The sequence below is a fragment of the Rhea americana genome, unplaced genomic scaffold (genome assembly GCF_003343005.1).
Source record: "Rhea americana isolate MKP2758 unplaced genomic scaffold, rheAme1 scaffold_0, whole genome shotgun sequence".
Classification (NCBI taxonomy): domain Eukaryota; kingdom Metazoa; phylum Chordata; class Aves; order Rheiformes; family Rheidae; genus Rhea; species Rhea americana.
In genome coordinates, this window is record NW_028185037.1 from 20,948,095 (window position 1) to 20,969,207 (window position 21,113).

The 21,113-nt window shown below is 37.2% G+C and overlaps 1 protein-coding gene across 7 annotated transcripts in view; it reads right to left on the bottom strand.

The window, feature by feature from the left end:
* PTK2 (protein tyrosine kinase 2) overlaps positions 1–20,539 on the bottom strand; it is a 185,724-nt gene extending 165,185 nt beyond the window's left edge. For all 7 annotated transcript variants that reach the window (XM_085322275.1, XM_085322667.1, XM_085322510.1 and 4 more), the window contains exons 1-2: positions 20,522–20,539; positions 6,451–6,509 (exon numbers count right to left, since the gene is read on the bottom strand). The gene's annotated coding sequence lies outside the window, so the exon portion shown is untranslated. The remainder of the gene's footprint in view (positions 1–6,450; positions 6,510–20,521) is intronic.
* Between the last annotated feature and the right edge of the window lie 574 nt (positions 20,540–21,113).

The window sequence follows — 21,113 nt, forward strand, 5'->3', positions numbered from 1 at the left end:
AAAAAGAAAGAAAGAAAGGGTCTTGCTTAGCTCTGCATCTTTCATAACATAGCTGTGAGTGGACAGATTACAAAACGACTTCCATGTGTTATCAAGGAGAGGGTGGTACTTCACTGGTATCTGAACAGTTACAGGCCACAAGTTTCATTAGGCAATCAAAGCTCCCTCTAGGTAAAGACCATAATCAAAAAGAAACCACAATTTGTCAACTCCTACAGCTGTAAATGCTTTTCATGAAATTAAAGCACATGAAAACACAAGTATTATTGCCACTGCTGTACATAACAGTCAACATGGTATACACCAAGTCCATAAACCTACTGGCTCAAAACTGTCACTCAGTTGGGACTTAAACAGAGATGGGCGAGCAGCATAGGAGTACTAACCAAACAAAAGAAAGCTCTTTAGAAGTATTTTCTACTCAACTGCAAACACAGACAAAACAAACCCAAAACATTAAATTCTCAAAAGAAACTAGCATCCARAAGAATTACGATCCATTACAAAGAATTATGCACCTTTAGGTCCCAAAGAAATAGGATACAAATTAAACAAATTATCTGTAAGCATCTAAAGGGGAATTAGGCTAGTCTGAAATTATCTGTCCTGGCTGTTAATGGATAACTGGTAACATGCCTTACAAATAGTTAAACAGCAAAGTAGTAGTATCTTACTACTCAGATGTTCCTAATGCTATCTCATATTATTTTCACCAGCTTTTTTCCACAGGTAGGAACAACCAATCATGCATACATGAGATGAAATTACTGGCAAGAGAAAAGTTCCACAGAAAATCATCCAGAGGTTTTACCAAATCAAAAGTGAACAAGAGCCAGAAGTGAAACTACTGGAGAGAAGGAAGAGGGGAGGAAAAAAAATGTATATATTTTACTAGGACTTGTGAAAAAGGCTGCCAAGAAAGGAGGAAGGTAAGTAATCTTTCCAACTGATTCAGTTCAGCTGGAATACAAGGTCCAGTTTGGAGCATGACACAAGTATTTATAAACCCCGAATTTCCTGAAGAGCAAAATTCCTTGCATGTCTGGCAGTGCTGACTACAATTCATTTCAGGAAGTATATTTGAGAGCACTGCTGTTCAGAGGAGCTCTGTGATCATCTGCCAGGAAATAACCCGGCTCTCTCCCTTACTACAGGGTGCACAAACCAGCCCTGGCAATCACTCGGCTGTYGTTTGCTGTGCCTGCTGTCTAGCGAGCTGGCCAGTATTTCTTTTCCCCCACAATATTTTATGACTTATCAGTATGTTCGTCTCCACCAGTTTTCCTTTTTTATATTTGGAATGTAATCTCTTTGGCATAGGGACACTCATTACAACTGTCCACAATTACTACCGAAGAAGCTACGCCGAACACTAGGCAGTACCATAAAGGATAACAGGAAGCCAGGCACATCAAACTGAGTTTACAGGTGAAACTGAAATTTTCAAGTCTTGGAAAGGCTAGGGTCTGCTTCGGATTCTGGTGGTTTTGTCACATTCAGAAAATGTTCTTGTTTTCCTTCTTACAAGTAGATTCAGAGAATCTTGCTGCTTTTAGAAATTTTGCTAGGCCAGAGCATTGTCTTGTGTGCTTCCTGCAGACACTAACAGGCAGTACGGATTTTAGCCCATTTATCAAAATACAGGACRAAAGGACAATTATATACTAGTAGCTAAATAAGTGAAGTATTCTCATRGTAATATCAAACTACAGTAACTTCAGAACATATATAGTGCTGCACCCCCAAGAGCTTTACATCTATTTTTAGAGCAGTAACACACTAATAGAGTGGAACAGATTAGCTACGGTGAACYAGAATTCATCTGCCTTTTAAAATAAAACAGGTTGCATTCGCCTCTTACAAGCATAATTAAGAGCCTACCACCACCACAGCTAAGCTTGAAGATCCTCATTTTGAAAAACAAATAAGCTTGCTTGACTTCAGATACGAGAACCGCTTACTGATTTAAGCATTACAAACATGGTTGCACAAACAGGTATGTGTTTTCATGGCTGGGGATTAAAAAGAAAGTTGTTGCTCCCAGAAGAAACATGTATTTTGAGAAAAAATGATACTTTTCCAAGCTGAAATAACACTACAGTGTACTTGTTAAGACCTAGCATATAGRGGAAAAGTCTCAGGGACATTCAGTCAAGTCAGTAATTCAGAAATCCACAATTTAAGCATAGTCTGGGGAGTATTATCAGCAGCGTTACATGGCTATCTCCGGCATTATGAGGATGTACTACTACCAATCCATCCAACCTGTATTACAAAGAAAATATTTACGGATTGGCAAGCTATTTTCTGTTTTGTTTCCCTACTCGCCTTTACCAGAAGGGGTAGCGGGCAAAACAAATAATTTGTTATAGTACACAGAAATCTTTAGCACCTATGGAGGAAAGACTAAACGCTTACTTCAGTAACACACTCCCAGACAATCCAGACAGATATTTTAGGAGTTAAAATTCAACAAGAAATGAGACCYGGCTAAGGAGAATATCACAAGTAGGGATTTTCTTTTGTTTTTTTCCTCCCACTGAGCTCACTTAGTTTCATTTAAAAGACAACAGTTGCTCTGGAGACAGGCTAAGGAACAACAGCTATGCTGAGCAAAGGCCAGGACAGAGTTCAAGAAGGCCTTAAGTGCCACATGGCATAGTCTGTGCTTGTGAAATTCAAGCTCATTGTTTTCAAAACCTCACATAATAAATGCCCCTAGCAACTTCTGCCAACACAGATAAAACCCAGAACTCTTCACAGTAAGAACCCAGACACAAATGTTAAGCACTGAAGCACTGGTGATCTCCCATACTCATGCGTGCAAATTCAGCCRCCCACTTGAAAAGTTTACTATAACCTTGCTGGAAAAGTAGATTGTCCTCCCAGGCCCCAGAAGTCCAGAACAATAAACCAGACTGAAACTTTGCTGGGCTTCCTCTTTCAGAAGCCAGGAGGAGCTGTAAGCACATAGGTGGCTACTGACTTGAAGCAATATACTTAATTACCTTGTCTCTTAAGAATAAAGTGGTTATTCTTCAGTTTAAACTGCATATGAAGTCTATCTTGAAACATACATTGTGTTAAGAAGGGAAAAGCTATTAATGTATCCAAATAAGATTATATGCATAACCTTCAAAACACAGAGGAAACATTGTTCTTTACAGATTTCAGGGGAGAAATATTTATTACTCTACGGGATAAATAGGAAGCCAATTCAGCACAAGTTTGTTTGCTTAAGCTAACCCAGCTTAATAACTATATCACCCTACCCCTAGAAAGATACTATCACAGTGAAATTTATGCCTCTGACATACTGTTTTAAAACAAGCGCCATGCTAGACAGAACAAGGCTGTGTGTCAAATCATCGCTATTAGTTTAACTCCAATTAAAATAAAGCTGGGAAGTTGTAAAGCACTGGGTATCACTGGCAGTTTGGACACAATCATGGGAATATCTTCTGGGAAGTTCCTTTTCAGGTRGAAGTGCAAGCATCACCTACCATTAACAGGTGTCCAGCCTTCCCTTTGAAAACACACAATTCAACAACATTTTACTTGCAGACCTTCTGCATCAATTCAGTTTAAAGACTTGCCTGAGAAATAAGTCAGACTTATAAAAACCTGTTGCTCATAACCCCTCCCTACTGAAACATGTATTCTGCATTTGCTGGGACACAAGAATCAGAATCAGCATGAAGACAGAGAACACTATGAGCTTAAGCAATTAAATATCATTTCTGCATTCAGGGTTTCTCTTTTAAGGATGCACACTTTGATACCTGGAGGTTAAATACTGAACTGCCAAGTACTTCCAGGTGCTATTCAAATCAGTGAGAGATCTGTTTTGAATTCAAGAAGGTAAGTATCACAACAACAAAAAACACGKCCTGTCAAAGTGGTGACCTAAAGTTATTCTATCCTATTGACCCTGCATTCAGGGATTCATTCCAATGTGGATACTAATAACTTTGAAAGAGGAACAGATAAAGCAGATACTACCATAGCAAACTCAATGGAAAAAAAACAATACGGATATATTTTCAGAGAAGGACTTGAAGTACAGTGAATAAGACAGGGGTAGTTTCAACAACAAACAAGGTAATGGCTCTGTGGAACAAAGCATATGGTTGTGTGATGAAGACACTATCACGGTACACASAGAAGAGCTTAAATACTGGCAGTCAGAATACGTAACTCTGCAGTAATGGCCTTCAACCCAGCTGGGTAAGCAGGAGATTCACTATATGTTTGTCATTTCCACTGCCACTGTCATTCTAATATTTACATACACGATACAAAGAGTAAGCAATGTTAATCTCTCCCTCCTTCCAAATTCCCAGCCAAAAAACCCAAAGATACATACACATATATATACACACACTTCAATTTAAACCTGACAAATCAGAAATATTCACCATTTACATTTAACGTAAGTGTCTTTTGTTGTTTCTGCTCACTTGACATTACATTTCACTACCCTGTCATTCACAGAGCTAGTTTTCAGCTAAGTCTTATCTAGGAAGGTACTGCAAGATACTTACCTAACAAACTAATAATTACTTATTTGTCAYAGTTTTACCAGGATATGACTCACTTCAGTCTTTTACAAACTATGTATTCCAAGAACAAACAGCACACAAAACACACAAGTGTGCGTTTTTGCTATGRCATCATGACAGTCGTATCCATTCTTTTTAGAAAGGGGAAAAAGGGAAAGGAAGCATTAAAAATAAACCCTGAAACTATCGATCTGACTTGTAGTCCTTCWTATATAATAAGTTGAAGACAGCTGCCCTATTTAGTTCCTCCTCCCTGATCCAGAAGAAACCCAAAACTTTTCAGATCCTTGTTGTTTATTTTTTATTATTATTTTTTTTTTTGATTTCTCACATTACTGTTYTTTTCATGTTAATAAGCAGTGGCTCAGGGAAAATAAGCACAGCAAGAAGACATGTAAAATGTATTTGGGATTGCATCCAAATCGTAATTCGGATTTAGCAGGACACACAAGCCAACAAATACTGGTCTTGATTGATAAAGTACCATTACTGATTCTTTCTGTTCCACCTACAGTGCTTCAGGCTTTTCAATTTAGTCACAAAACCGAAGACTACCTTTTAAAACCAATTTCAGTTTATTCCTTGGAGTGAGGAGAGTTTTTTCCAACRAATTCCATCTAGTAACTGTATAACACAAATACAAACAGCATCTCAAACCAGAAATGGGAAGGAACAGGTGAATAGAAAAGAGCAACTAGCCACCAAAAACTTGAAAATTTAGGAAAGTCTGATTAACATCCAGACTACACATRGCACAGGAAGTTAGGCAGAAAAACTGCTACTGATGAGCAAAAGACATCTACTCTAGCAGATTCAGTCCTGAAACACCAAGYAACTTCTGCTGCTGCCTAAAGGTGGAAAAATGGAGAGATCCTGGATAGCTTTTTATATGCAAGAGGCAAGAGTCTGAAGTTAATYTGCAAGACAGCAGACCGAAAACGCATCAGGGGCTTACTCCATCCAGAATGCTAGCGGCCCCATCTCCTCTGTTCTCTATTTTACAAACCAGGCAAGAAGATCATCATCATGATCTAAAACAGGTGACATAAAAGCCTTAAGGCTCGCTGCATCAGCAAGTTAGATTTTAAAAAGTGCTCTTGAAGTGGCAAGAGATGAAATTCATTATACGCCAAAGCCTGAGCAAAAAAATGGRAAAACTGTAATGTAGGCTCCCAAACTGTTAAGCACAGAGAAAGCTGTARCAAGAAAGCAATAAAAGCAAAAAAGATCCAACAAGTTCCTCTAACTACATCAAAAGCAAGAATATTCCAAACATCTATGTATGTCAGTAGCAGTAGAAGGGGGGAAAAAAAAACACATTGAAAAACACCAAGTATATAGAAGATGAAACTGAAGTTTGCAAATACAGCCTGTCATCCTAGGAGAGCACACAAAGATCAAAAAATAGCAAACCAAAAACCAAGAGTCCTAGAGCTAAAATGCTTGAAATTAGGTGAAGTCTTCCTACAGCAAAGATTTTGCCCAAGTCAAATATTATTTACAAAAAATAAACATGAAAATAGAGAATCATTAACATTTTGCTCCAACATTCTGCACATCACTCTGGTCAGTGAATCTGCAGCCAAGTAGTTTTAATAGGTGAGAAAATATCTTGCACAGGATGAATTTGTAAGGCAAACTGCTACACAGGCYTACCCACATCTCTACCCCTCAGGCAGAAAGGAAGGGCTATACSTGGCACATCAGAGAAAGGCCAGTGCTAACAGAATCTGATAAAAAGACAATTCCAAAACCTTCTGTTTAACATTCAATATTTACAATCAAGATTTYTACCAGCACTTACAAGGAAAAAACAAAAATCTTAACTAGGACCATTTTACCCATAATAAAACCCCGTGAGAAAGTAAAATCATTAGATACTACATACCTTAGGTAGACTTTCCAGCTCTCAGTAGTAAGGGCTCAACACAGGACAGAACATGAAGTCTGAAACGATCATTTAGAATTGATTAGGGTATTTTCCTCAATCAACATAAAAGCAGTCAGATATTTAATAGAAACTTAAGCACAAATAACTTAAGACTATCATGGTTAAGAGATTTAAACAGAGGGGAAGAAAGAAGAGCGAGGTGAACAATTAGTATAATCAAAACTACATATTTAATGGCCTTACAATACAGTGAACACCAGACAGCCTGAAGAGTGATTCAAAACATTAGCACCATCCAGATCTGGAATCAGAGTCAGTTTGTTTCCTACGGGCTTGGAGGGGAAGCGTGTGAAAAGTGTGTGGGGGGGGAAGAACTAGTGAAAAGCATTTATTTCCTCAGGGTATGTGCATCACAGGACAGCCACACCACTTTTTAGAGGAAGTAACAAATAGATATAGATATAGGTCAAAATACGCACATGACTGCAGTCCAGAAAGGTTTTTTTCTTCCTAAAGGAAATGATGGCAGCACATCAAACAAAGAACTTGACAGAGTAATCTACAGACTAGTTATTTCTGCGCTTTTGCCTTTTGAACAAATACATGCTGGAGAGATTAAGGCAATACAAATAGAAAGAGCGAGCTTAGGTACAAACTGAACACACGCATCAATTTTCAGAAACATTTCTGAACTTTTATTCGTCTTAACTACTTAAGGTTTTCCTCACACAAAAGCCACTGAAAGATTTCCAGAAGACAATCTAATGAGGTAAAATAAGGGACATTAAAAGCAGCAGTACAAAGAGATTTCAGAATAAATTAAAAGCACAAATACCATTTTGTTCCTAAAAACTACAGCAAACTGACAAAATAAGAAAATAATAATACTCGCAATTTCTACGTGAAGCATCCACGAAAGTTTAAGTGCCTGAACACRTACAAAGCAATGGAAAACAATTCATGCCTCTTTTCCTCCCCTTGCACCTTTTAGGCACGCTAGCAGCACACATCAAGATTGCTTTGCAGAATTCTGAATTTTAACTTTTTCGTACAAAGCCGACGCGCCTATATTAAAAATTAACTGAACAACTTCTATATGGGAAATAGGCTSACATGTAGCCAGACCTGTGTGAACGCATGACCATGCACTGGCCAGATGCAGCGATGCAGACCAAGGAGGCCCGATGCAGCTCAGCTTCCTCCTGCTTCTGACTTTGTAGCAGGAAGAAACTGTCTTGCTCTGCTAAGTAGGTGCAAAAGGGTGAGAGTAGTGGAGAGATGTCCCTTCCGCTCTTCCCCTGCACACCCCTACACCTGGATATGGKGTAGGCAGAGATTCACTGTACTGTGTCATTAGCTCCTTCAAAACAAAATAAAAACAAACTAAAAAAAAAATCCTCTTAATGCTGATATATTTGCAGCACTTATGCTTCCTCAGAAGTATAACATTTCTCTAAAAAGAGCTGGAAGACCTGAGAATTTCAAGACAGAAAATGATCTCTGAATAACCAGACCGGTCTTCCATTGTCACCTGCCAACATAAGATTTCTTTCATTTTTATGGGCAGACTTTCAGTTTAGGTGCTTTGAGCCACGGACACTTACATGACATGCATCCATACCACCAAAAAAATACCACCAACAACTTCAATTAATTTAGTAGTGGCTACTTGTAAGTTAAATATTTAACAGTGAACTACTTTAACAGGAACAAGACTACCTCAAAACACTAATCCTAGAGTCAGCATAGAACCTGTTAAGTCAGCTGGCTGTCTGGCATCTCTACCAACTGGCAAGTGACAGCATTCCCCAGAGCCATGTCTGCTCTGAATATTTTTAGGGAATTAGTCATGACCCGGGACAATTCACAAAAACACCAGTGATTAACACAATGGGAATGACATCATGACAACTTTTTATATCCTTTACAAAAAGGGAAATCCCTCAAGAGACTGCTTCTCAGACTGAAAAATATATACAATTATTGATTTGCTTAGAGAAACAAAAATGTTTTCTGATACTGCAAAAACTACTTWTAATTCCCAAGACCAACAGTGATGACCTTTCCCCACTCTGGGCATTTATGTCAACAGCACCCTTAAGCATGTTAAAACAGTATTGCATGTATTACAGCGGAATTATGRAATATCAAATGTGCACCAAACATACTAAAAAAATATTGGTTTAATTGCTTAGGCATCAATAATGCAAACACTGATGATCCCACTGAATTTTCCACACAAGCTGTTGCACCGATTTTCAATAAGACTACCCATGTGTGTAAAGCCGAGCGGACAAATGAATGTTACTGTGATCTCATGTTGGACTGCAGTCAGAGACGCTCGAACACTGGATCATTTCATACCCTTATCCCAACAGTTGTGTCTAAGCGCATCTTCCCAACACTTGCTTTGCTGGGTCACTACTGCATGCTCATTTGTTGCATGCATTGACTTGCTTCATGAAGCAGGATGTAACAGGAACTCCTCTATACCTTAGTCAGTTTGACCAGTTACAACACTTTTTAAATGCAAAATACATTAGTCTCACTCTAATAACACTGAAAGCTTCTAAATTGGCCAAAAGAAGACTTAACATCAGTTGTTTGGGTTAAACAAAGTATCTCGCTGTTATTTCAACTTTTAAWTTTTTAAATGTCCTAAAAATTGGTTTATCTGGGGCAACACAAGAACAAAAAGAGATGTTTGTTCTGCAAGCATTAAGCTTCATAGCTTTTGGAGCTACTCTACCTTTCACCACAAGGGAAAGGCTTCAATTTTTAGATGTTTTTGACATGCTTTTTCTCATGGCAAATGACTCCTTTTAGGCTTCTGCTTGTTCCAGTTTTACCTCTTCCTTTACCTCTTTTTAAGTCATATTTATCTATTTCTTCCTGTCTTTCCACCTATGRTCATATTTTAATCTCTCCTCTTAAAGATCACCCATAATCCTACCTGTTTTCAATCTTATCATCTTTCTAGAGCTAACCCTTCAAAAACCTTGTCTAAAAAGTTTAGCTTATAGATTTGTCTTCCAGTCTCACTCTCCTCCCCTCCAGTTTGGCTTCTAGACCACATATACCACTGAAGATATTACCCACTTGTTTCCACCTAGGGAAGGAAAGTCTAAAAGCTAGTTTAAGGCATGCAACCCAATCTTCAGCTTCTTTATGTTTTCAGACACCTTTGATGCTCTGCAATCATTCTTGAAGAAACCTTGTCTTTTTGCTCCTTTCTSATCATCTCCATTAATTTCCTCTCAAATTCCTCTCCTTTAGCCTTCTCCACTCCATCATTGCCATAGAGAGGCTTGTCATCAAGTTTTGTCATCAAGTCCTACAAAGCTATAGATGGACCAGTAAAGATCAAWAATATTTATTTCCTTTACCTCACCTTCTGCCTGTGATCTGCAACAGCAAAGCAGGTAAACATTTTGGTGTGATACAACATTTTTGTTCTTATAAATTAGCTAATGTGATCAGGTCTGCTCTCTGATGACGCCCCATTAGCAACTCAGGAAGTCAAAYGAAAACTCCAACAGATGATGCTAGACACAGAAGACTCCTAGAACTATGCCAGTGCAAGGAAATTCAAGCAATTTCTGATACTTGTAATGTTTTATGAGAGACAACACCATTAAAATTAGCTCTATTTGTTGCCATTATTACCGCTGCTTATACAGTACATAGATTTTTATGCTCTCTCCTAAATCTTGCATATGAACCCCCATAACGAGCATAAGATATTAGACCTCAGAGTAACGAGGTCTAATATGAGCTGACCTCAGCTGAATACGCTTGGCTTCTCTGCTCGCAGAGCAATGGGATAACCGACCTGCCTGAAGCACTTCCAGTAGTAAGTGACACCAAAAAGAGAAACCTGTGCAAAAGYGTTGTACAACATAGCCCTGAATACGATCTATAGACAAATCATCTATTGCCTTCAGGGTAAGTTCTACAACAGTCAAGGCAGTCAAATTCTAACTACCCCAAAAAGCACTATTTGCACTGACACAAAGCTGTGAAAAACTGGCAGCCTTGAAATCCTTAGCGTTTCAGAATAACTAGTATGCAAGGTCCAACTCGGTCTTAACATTGCTCAGTGACTCAGACACCAGAAGACTATAGCTCATAAAATACAATTTAGGACAACAGAATCACGGCACCTAGGCGTAGATAAGCGTGCCATCATGAGAGATAACTAACCACACTGGCCRCTCAACTTCACCACCAACAGATCTGTGGAAACATTAAACCAGATTGTTATGACTTAAACGGGAGAAGAAAGATGAACTTCCATAAGCTCTTGTATCCATACAATCCTACTAAAACACCACAAAATAAACAGGTCCATGTTCATTATAATCTCCTATTCAAGAGAGCCATCACATGTCAAAACCATATATAAATGCAGACAAAGATTTAAACACAGAAAACATAACTTCAACATTCTGATTGTAGGAACGCTTCAGATTGCTATAAGGCAGAGTTCAAAAAACTATCACATTTCAAGGGACAGRTGTGCATTAAGTACTTACAAACACATGGCCACCACACTGCCCCCTCCTCCTCACTTCCATTTTGACTATCCTTCTATTCTCCCTACTTCATCTTGCCTTTCCCAAACTGACCTCTACTAAGCAACTCACAAGATCTTACCTTATTTTACTTTCTCTATCATCTCAGGAGCGGYGTTTTAACATGTATACTTAATTTAAAATTATTTTCATTACCTACTTGTTTCAATCCTCATCCTTCTTGTATTTCCATTCTATGATCTTTTGCTTGCTGTAATATAACCAATGATCTTACTCCCCCTTGAAAAAAAATGTAGTTTAATCAGAAGTTACTTTCAGACTAAAGAGCAAGCTCTTTAACATAATGTCCATTTATTCTCAAAAAGTCAYACAGAAATAGATTACAGAAACACAAAATCTGTTTCCTAGGAAGGGAAGCTCCATTGTTCAGTATTTTTCCTTGGACATTGAAAGTTTAAATGAAGAAAATGCTGATTCAGTTGTAACATGAAGCCAATGATACATACTCCTGTCTTACAAATTAACTCTGCTCTTTTGATGAAACCAGAGCAAGGCATAAAAAACTATCTGTTGAAAGCACTGAAACAGCATGAGACAAGCACTACTGCCATTACACAAAGAAAATCTCTCCCTTCAACTAAGRCTGAACAAGTGGAGGCTTTGTAGTCTACAAAACAATTAAACTTTCACTTCATTTAAATCCCCATCTGAGAATTAATCTTCTGTGCTGCACACCACCTTCTTCTAATTCATCTAATCTCCTAAAGCACTCCACCTGGTTAATTAATTTCATGTGGGTAAAACTTTAGGGAACGAAAAAATATGAAATACCTGAAAATGAAGCTAGATTTTGTATGAAAGTGAAATATGAACATTAAATCTGGACAGAGGATGTAAGAGAGGAATGTTTGGTGTTTAAGCTTTAAAACACAGAACTTAACTACCAGAAGTCAAATGAGAGTTACAGTTGCTATTAAAGAATATTTAAATCCATTTCCTTTTGACTCCCTTCTTAGATTACATTTTATAGGGACACTGACTACATTTCATTTTCTATTTTCATTCCTTCCACAACCTGAGAAATATGGCTAAAGCTCAATCTAACATTCACACAGCATTGAAGAAGAGACAGATAGTCAGGGTATTCCCACAATAGAAGCACATACCATCCAAGTTCTCTTTTCATAYTTCTCTATTAATTTCAACCCTTAATATTCCCTCATTTTGCACATGCATTTTTATGGAACAGATTAACTTCTAGTAACTCTGACTATTGGCGGGATTGATTTTTCTGATGTACTATTGATTAATGTATCTGCAACAATTTATGCATGTATATATTAAGGTATGCATTAATTACCAATGTCCTCCTCCTTGTTTAAATTGCAAAATGACTTTTTTTTTGGGGGGGGGAACCTTACAAATGCCACTTACGAGTCTGAAATTATTAAATTATACTGATAATGAAGATTCAATAGCTATTCTAATTAGGTGRTTTTACATATTGATTAAACAGAATTTAATACAAATGATAAGAGGCTTCCCCTTGCCTCCTCATTATCTGATTTTAAATGACTGCCAAATCACAGCAAGCAATGCACTGAAGGCTTATACACACTCCAGACATGTATACTCAGCTCCACCTTTTTGCATGCAGACTTACTGAAAATCCAGATATACCACTATGATGCTAATATAAGAAGCTTCTGCCTCCAACTTTCAACATAGCCTTAAACCCATTAATCTAATAGCTTTTTTTTATTTTTGTATGCAGAAGAAACACCCCAAATGGAAGGCATGTCATTCACATTAGTTCCCAGCAAAGGCTGTTACAAGTAGAGGCACACATRCCACATTTTAATTTGTCTCTGTACATATGTTTGCTAACGATTACTTAATTCTTTTTCCCAAACACCGTAGTCACTTCTCTTTCCATGACAAAACATTGAGTAACTGTATTTTGACTTGCTTTAAARAATAGGCTCATTGAAGTTGCAGTCAAGAGGAAGCTTAGCAGTGCAACATCAAAATGCAATCAAAATGTATGAAAGAACGACGGAGAGAGAAAGTACATGTTCACCAGAAGTTTTACACTATTATTTTGAAAAACAACTGAGAAAACTCAGTTTATTAATAATGTAATAGAATATACTCATTTATATAAAGGGTAATACCAAARGAAATGAGAAGTCATCTTCCAAGACTATTTTATTGATTTGCTTATATAAAGTGTTTCACATTCTTTCATTAAATTCATAAAGGTACAAACAAAATGGCGGCTAATCTAATTGCTGTAGCATCAGTTACTAGTCTGCAATTCTGCTTTTCCAGTCATATCCAGGTAACATCTACATCTATAGAAGAATACAGCAATTCCATTTGTGGAAGAGTTCTTCTCATTCTGATCTTTATAAACACAATTAAGAACAGTATCCCACCAAGAAAATAAGAGATGCTTTGCCTGAATCAGATCTACATCAAAACTGAAAACTATTAGGCAACAACCAGCTAGATAATCGAGAGGACTATCTATTGCTGGGGTTACTGCCAACTACATTCTAACTGTCCATGTAAACTTGAAAATACAACCCCATCTTCTTTACCTGTTCAAATATCTAGAATCAGTGCTGGAAACTACTGAAGAGCACATCTTCTTAATCCCCTAGCTCTGAGGCATAAACAGCATCTCCTGACACATGTCCAATTTGTTCTTGAAGACCATTAGGGACATGGACTCCTTTCACTACGTTCCCAAAGCAGTCTACTCCAAAGCGCTGCTATTCTTAGCATTGAATTTTTCCTTCCCCCCAAAAGTAAATCCGTCTTTACTCCTTCTATTTAAGACAACTGTTTGTTTGTTTTAGCCCCTAGGTCCTAGCCTTCTTCCTCTCTGTAGTAGCCTAATGTACATGAAAACCATTAATCTCCTTCTAGTCTCGGTTAAGAATTGAACAAATTAGAGATGTTTATCTGTCCTATTCTTCAGGAATCTGATTTGTTACTGCCAGAGTCCAGAAGATAGAAAAACTTTCTTGAAATGCAGTGCCCAAAGTGAACAGAACATTCTAACTAAACCTACCAGCACTGAATCAGTGAAGGGTTATTCCAAGCACCTACCCGTATGGAAAMATCGCAGCAGAACATCTGTCCTTTCCTGCAACAGCAGAACGTTAATCACAAATTGAGYACAAACCAGTAACCTGCACATCCAAACTTGCTCAACTCCTGTAGGACTTGAAAAGTATGCTTTGAGCAGACAAATGAACAAGTTTTTAAAAAGCACTAAATAGTAGGAAGAGAGGCTGTAAATGAGATGTTCCAGAAGAGAGATACAAGTAGGAAAAACAATTAGTGTTGCAATTTATATTAAATAAAGCAAAAACAAGATAACTAATAAACCAAGTAGATGCTTAAGCCTGATATACAGAGATGATAAAAATCTAAAAGTTACTTTTCTCTCCACTAACATTCCCATAACAATGCCGTTAACAAGAGAAGTCAGAACAGAAATGATGTTTTGTAATATYTGCAACAAAACTTCACTTTGAGCAAGAGAATCTTATCTGTCAGCAATGTGTAAAGGTTTCCTATATGAAGGTTAACAATACAAAACTACAGCTAAACKTGACAAAGTTAAACATGTCTATATACTAAAATATGGAATTTATAGATTAAAACCCTCCAACTTGTGGTTTATCTCAAAAGCATATGCATGTGTCATATAGATCTTATCAATCTCCTTTTGTTCTTATTTAATAAAATGCACTTGCATTAAATTTTATGAATGCAAATGTAGTTCTGTAGTTTCACAGCTGAAGTACTGTGAAAGGTTAACAAGCACACTGACAAATGTGAGTGAATGTAGACTGCCATCTCAAGAGTCACTCCAAGCTGTAAGACTGGCACCTTAAACAAACAGCCTTGATTTAACATCATAGTTGTTCCTTTTCCTCATGAGGAATAAGCACCTCAAACTCCTGTTACAGAAAACACTTCAGAATTACCTTGTGTTTACTCATCAGTAGACAAAATCTGAGCAAAGCACAGTCCTTATTTTAAAGGGAATAAACTAGCTTAGCCAACGTCAAAAGGAAAAAAAAAATCAATAGGAGTCAGAAATAAAAATCCTTGTCTCCCAATTTCCAATACTTTGTTTATATCACTGTTTCCTGTCTTTTTCCACTAACAGTGAGCAAAAACAGTGCTATTGCGCATTAGACTTGTTARTATGCCCTAGCAGAGAACCACAAGACTACCTAAATCAAGTTCTGAAACTAGTTGGAGATGAAGATGAATTAAAAAAAAAAAAATCAAGGAAGCAACAAGTTTAACGCTTTACAAAGAGTAAGCTCAAGCAACTGAACTATTGTAACAAGTATGTTACACTTGTTGCTTTTGTATGCAACTGTCTAGATCATAAAATCAGTTATAGAGAAGTATCTCTGCCTTTAAATAGTTTCCACTACAGAGCAGAATCAGTGAAGTACAGTGAACAGGATGAACCAGCTACAACCCGAGATCAAGAGGACATGAGAAGAACTACAAAAGCATTCAGGTACCACAGAAAGAAATTTCTGCCTCAAGAAAGCAYATTAGAAATAGCAGAAATAAGAGTTGAGAAACAATTTGGTTAGCTAACCAAGAATAAATATAAGGAGTAGTACTCTCTTAAACAGTAGTTTCACTATTCTGTGTACTAATCTTATGTTTGAAAAAGGTAGGCAACACAAATTCCAATGTTTTAAACTGGAACACAGACAATTTTTCTTCTAAGAATRTAAGACTGACTGCTTAGTGCAAAAGAGGAAATGAAGAACAGATACCTAAGTAAAAATAAAAGAATGACAGTAGATTTTATGCTTTTACACTTCCATTTGTAGAAGGATAAAAAAGTTACCTAAAATTAGTATGAAGAAGCATTCTTTTAAGATTACAGACTCTCTGAAACTCACTGCTGTAAGGTATTAAGGACAAACTTGCATCAGCGTTCAGTATTCAYGCTAATCATAAACACATTCACAAATGACAGGATAAAATACCTATAGACATAAATCCCTAATGCTGGACATAACTCAGACATCAGAATTTATAACAAGTCTCTTATTAGTACCTTCAGTACCTTACTGATTTATTTGTAGTAATTTTGAACCTCTATTTCCTAGAGAGACTTCAATAAAGTGTCAAGCGCAGATGAACTAGAGGTCTTGCTGGCTATGGTAAACATAATGGTGTATTTCAAGTAAAYACTCTTTGCAACATCAAAAAGGGACTAGAAAAACAGYAAGGTCCTTGATTAAAGAGGTCTATTCAGAATAACAAAAAAAAAAATCTTTGTTCAGTTTTAGCTTCTGCTAAATTGGACATTTGCTACCCCTTTGCAACCCAGTTACTTATTATTCTAGCAGCAAGAATATGGGAGAGAACAGTAGCTCCTTCTTTCAATCCTAAAAAATCTGTCACTTCAAAATATTCCCAGAAACTACAACAGGACTAAAGGAGAAGAGATCTCTGCCTTCCAAAGATATTTAGTAGGCTGACATGGTCTGCTCCCTCTCCCCTCCCCCAAAACAGAATAAAACAAAAGCAGGAATTACACATTTTCATGTGTGGGTAAACAAGGAAAAAAAAAAAGAATCAAGCATGGCAGCAGGAAGCAGGAGTAGCTAGCAGTCAGTAAAGCCCTCTGACCTCTTTCTTACAAACAGAAAGAACAGCTTCAGCTGTATCGCCCAAACCWCTGCAGCCTCTGAGAAGGCAGTAAGAGCAGCCTCGCTGGGCAGACACCCACTTCTACATGGCCTAAGTGCTTCCAAGTTCACTGTCATATCGTCTTTATACCTAAAATGCCAGCAGTGGGGATGAACACRTAATCTCCCATTACCACCTCCAAGCCAACTGATGCACACCTTCTGCTAATATCTTTTTAATCAAAAAGAAAGGAAGTAAAATTAAACCATGGTCTCAAAACGAGTTGAATTATGGTTGCATGGGCAGGGAAAGGGTCAAGACRAATCTTCAGGATTAAGCTTTAAACTAACCTGCATTAAGCTGTGCAAAGTTGGAACTCTGCAGCAAAACAAAACTGACTTGGGTGCTTGTCAGTCTTCCTTCCCAGCCAAAAATAAAGGACAAATACTTTGGTGCAGTGGAAGGCTACCTAACCTATATAGRCTTTTCTGTATGCCCTTTCACTGTTGAACATTATTAAAAAGGGGGGGGTCAGGYAGAAGAACAGGTAAAGTAATGCAGTAACAATGGAAAAAAAAATAGGGAACGCAAGAGGAAAAYGGACAGAAAAAGCCAAATACAGACAGTTACAGGAAAAAGCAGACTCCAAGTCAGTGGGGACAAAGGACTTCCAATATAAACAAGTTTTATTAGTTTCCATTGTGKACTGCTACAGATGTGAAGAGAATTCAGGTATCCTCACACTTAATGCTGATGCGAGAGAATAATCAGATGTTCTATAACACAGYCTAAGGCTTTCAGTTTCTAGTCTTCATCTATTTTCATTCTCATTTTTATTTAACAAAAATTGCTTTCAAATCTTGCAAACCAGATTTCAGAAGCTATTGTCTAAATTCTTCTTAGTCTAGGAAATGTTGACAGCACTAGTGATCAGCACCTGCAAACTTCAAGTACTGTCAGAGTTAGAGACCATCCACAGAAAATTGGCCACAAGTGTAATCAGAGGTAAGAGGAGAACCATGGAAACTGGATTTTCCTCACTTCCTCTCTGAGGGGAGACACTTCTGGCCCCCTTCTATCTTTCCAGAGACTATTTCTTCCATATACCTGATTCCTAGTRCCATCTCGCTCCACTCAATATCATATCCTCTGACATAGCCTTCACAGTGTCCCCCCGCCACTTGCAATATAGCTCATATAGCTTCCAGCACAAAGCATTCAGATAATCATGGTGGTCTCTTAGGTTTGCTTTATTAAAAAATGGAAGTAGTCAAATCAAGGGTGGTGGTAGCAGAAGGGGTCTGTTTTTTTTTATTTTTATTAGAGCAACTTTCTATGCATGAGGACCTATCACTCAAAAGTCACTAGTCTTAAGATTTACAGATGCTGAGCAAACAGACGAACTCCCACCTTAAGAAGCCTACGCGAAAAATGAAGAAAGCCTTACAAACAGGAGAAAGAGGAAAACATATTTAAGCCAACAGCAACAACAAAAAAATCTAGGTTTTTAAGTTGCTCAATTCCTAAATAACCACTTTCTTCAATAGTTCATCTGATTAACTATCAACTGCTGCCTGAATACAGAACATAACAAAAAAAGCTTTTTTTTTAAAAAAAAAATCTACTCGATCATCTTCCACAAAAGTCTTCCTTTCCTATTAAAAAGTTCTTTCTTATTAAAAAGCTATTTGAAAAACAGACATACATCATAAAGTTTGATTCATTTTCCCATTTACCCTTGTACTGTCACCTTCATGCGTTTCTAATACACACAATAAACCACGTTCTTTGAACACTATGGTACAACATACCAGACTTCAGAGGTTCCTAAATATCAATCGTACATGAATCAAGAGACTCGCTTGAAATTGCTAACAGTTTATACAACATAAACTTGCATTAACCTTAATTAAGTTCTGAGGTTTTTTTCAGACACTTTATTATATTTTAAAGAAAACACACACACACAGTAAGTCATCCTGTAGAAATTACCATTCAGGGACACAAGAATTACCATAAYTCAAGTGCTAAACAAACATATTCAAATTCAGAATTTTAGGTTGTTCTTAAGTCATTTCTGCAATTATTTTACAGAAGTCAAAAGACTAACACTAAAAATGTTTTCTTTGTTGGGGTTTTAAAATCCTGGCCTCTAACTAAAAACTTTTCAATAAATTAAATCCATATGTCCATTTTTTCATGTCATTCAACAAAGTTAGTTTGAACCTTAGAATTACACTAGCAAGTACCACACTACATTACACTAGGTAAGAGGCAAAATTAGAGTTAGACCGGAAGTTACCATCTCATGAAAGTTACCAACAGTCACACACTTGAGTTGTCATAAACTTTCTGAAATGAAGAATGAGGTTTTCTGGTGAGGAGTAAATAAAACCCAAGTTCTCACTACTAGCATACTAGAAAAAAGTTGTAGGACAGAGGGAAAAAAAAAACTACATAGAAGATGGATGCTACTGTGTTGGAAACTACTAATTAASTGAAATTTGTCCAGAACAGGAGAATATGGAGGCACTGCATGCAATAATCTATATCAAMAGTAAAGCCAGAGACTCTCAAACTAGGACAAGAAATTATGCAAGTAAGATTAGAAACGTACAGGATTTCAATACACAGACTTTAGAGCAAAACAGCAGCCTATTTAGTTACCAACATTCTGCAAAATATTACTTCTCTTGAAACATCAGCACAGGGTAACTGTCAAAAAAATGCTGGTGAACACATACTTCTAGGCACGTGCAACAAGGCTATAAACTCTAGAATACAGAAAGTTCTCTGTCATTGGAAAAAAAAAAGACTTCCACAAGTCTTAAACAATAGGAAAACAGTTAGAATAGCCTGCATTTTCATCATGAATGCTATGGCATATAAAAGGCAATATACTGCAAAGGTTAGGAGAGAAAATATCAATCACCGTTATACAAATAGTAAAAATTGACTTCTTGTTTTTCAGAGATACTCAGGGTTTTTCCCCTCCCCCCCCCCTCGAGTTACCCACTTATTGAGGAAAACAAAATGGCTTCAAATACATATATTTAGTGTATGCATATAGTTAAAATAATCTGCTAAACCATCAAAACCACCTGGGCTAGCACCCATCTAATCTTCAAAAAACACTCCTGCTTTCACCCTCTATCTTTCCCTAAAATGACTGTTAGCTTGGTAAGATTTACAAAACCAAAGATTTCCCTATTCAAGTATTAGTCATAATGTGGTAAACCATTACATTAAAAAAAAAATTACAATAGGTAACATACTCCGAAGCAAAACTGCATCACTACAACATAATAGTTAGTTATTTCAGCAATTATATATTCAAAATGCAAGAGCACTATCCTACAAATATTCATTTCTGGGTGATAYACTCCGATACCAACATTACAATTGCAGTTGATCGCTGTATCAACTATATATTTTCAATACTCTCAGTAATACCCAGGGCTCAAAGCTTGGAGCTTTTGGAAAAGTAGTACTATGCCATCTTTTTTACATAAATATATTTTAACCTTCCTAAAAAATTAGGAGTCAACCATGAGAAATATCAACCCAAACCATGCTCTACCAAAAATGGATTTAAGACATAATAGCATAAAAAAAATTAATTCTAGAGCTTATTTTTAAGATATATTTTTCCCTTGCTCTACACACATTCCTTTTTGAGTAGCCATTAGAGTTTACAGTCTTGTGAGAGTCCCTGCTACAGTGCCTCCTCCCTCTTTTTTTGCTTAATGAAAATAGCACCTGCAAACTTTTTAAATCCATTAAATTTGATAAACAGGCTCCCATCTCAAAGGCACACATAACAGAATCTCAGCCATAATGCTTACATGAAAAAATTCAAAGGCTGCCAGCCCTATCCTGCAAATCAATCCATGTAGGCAAAGGTGGTCCAACATAGGCACACAATAGGATAACAGCCCGATTTCAGAGGTAACAAAAAGGGAGGTGGGTGGAGAAAGGAAGTGGTGGAATTTTGGACATAGACAACATCAATAAGATAACAAGCTGTTCTGAGTAACTATGTAACATTTAATATTTTCTGGCCCTGATTCAGCTGTGCCTTTGACCTTACTCAGGTTTAATGCAATCAGAGATGATAAACGCAGATTAGCTTTGAGGAATGTGGGACTTTTCTAATTAACCCAGAAAGACGACATTGTACACACAATAAGTCCTGAAAAATCTGAATTTCAGAGACATTGCAACAGCACTTCACTCTTAAGCTCACATGTGCGTTAAATCCAATGCTCCCATTTACTTAAATATGAATCCCTAACTCTTTCTGCTTTCAAGGGAACTTTTTGTTCAACACATTCATGACAGCAGTGCTATTATCTTAACCAAACCGCCCCAAACCAAGCTGCTGGCTGACACTGCAGGAGTCTAACACTGGTGCTAGGGCCTACAGAATCACGCTGC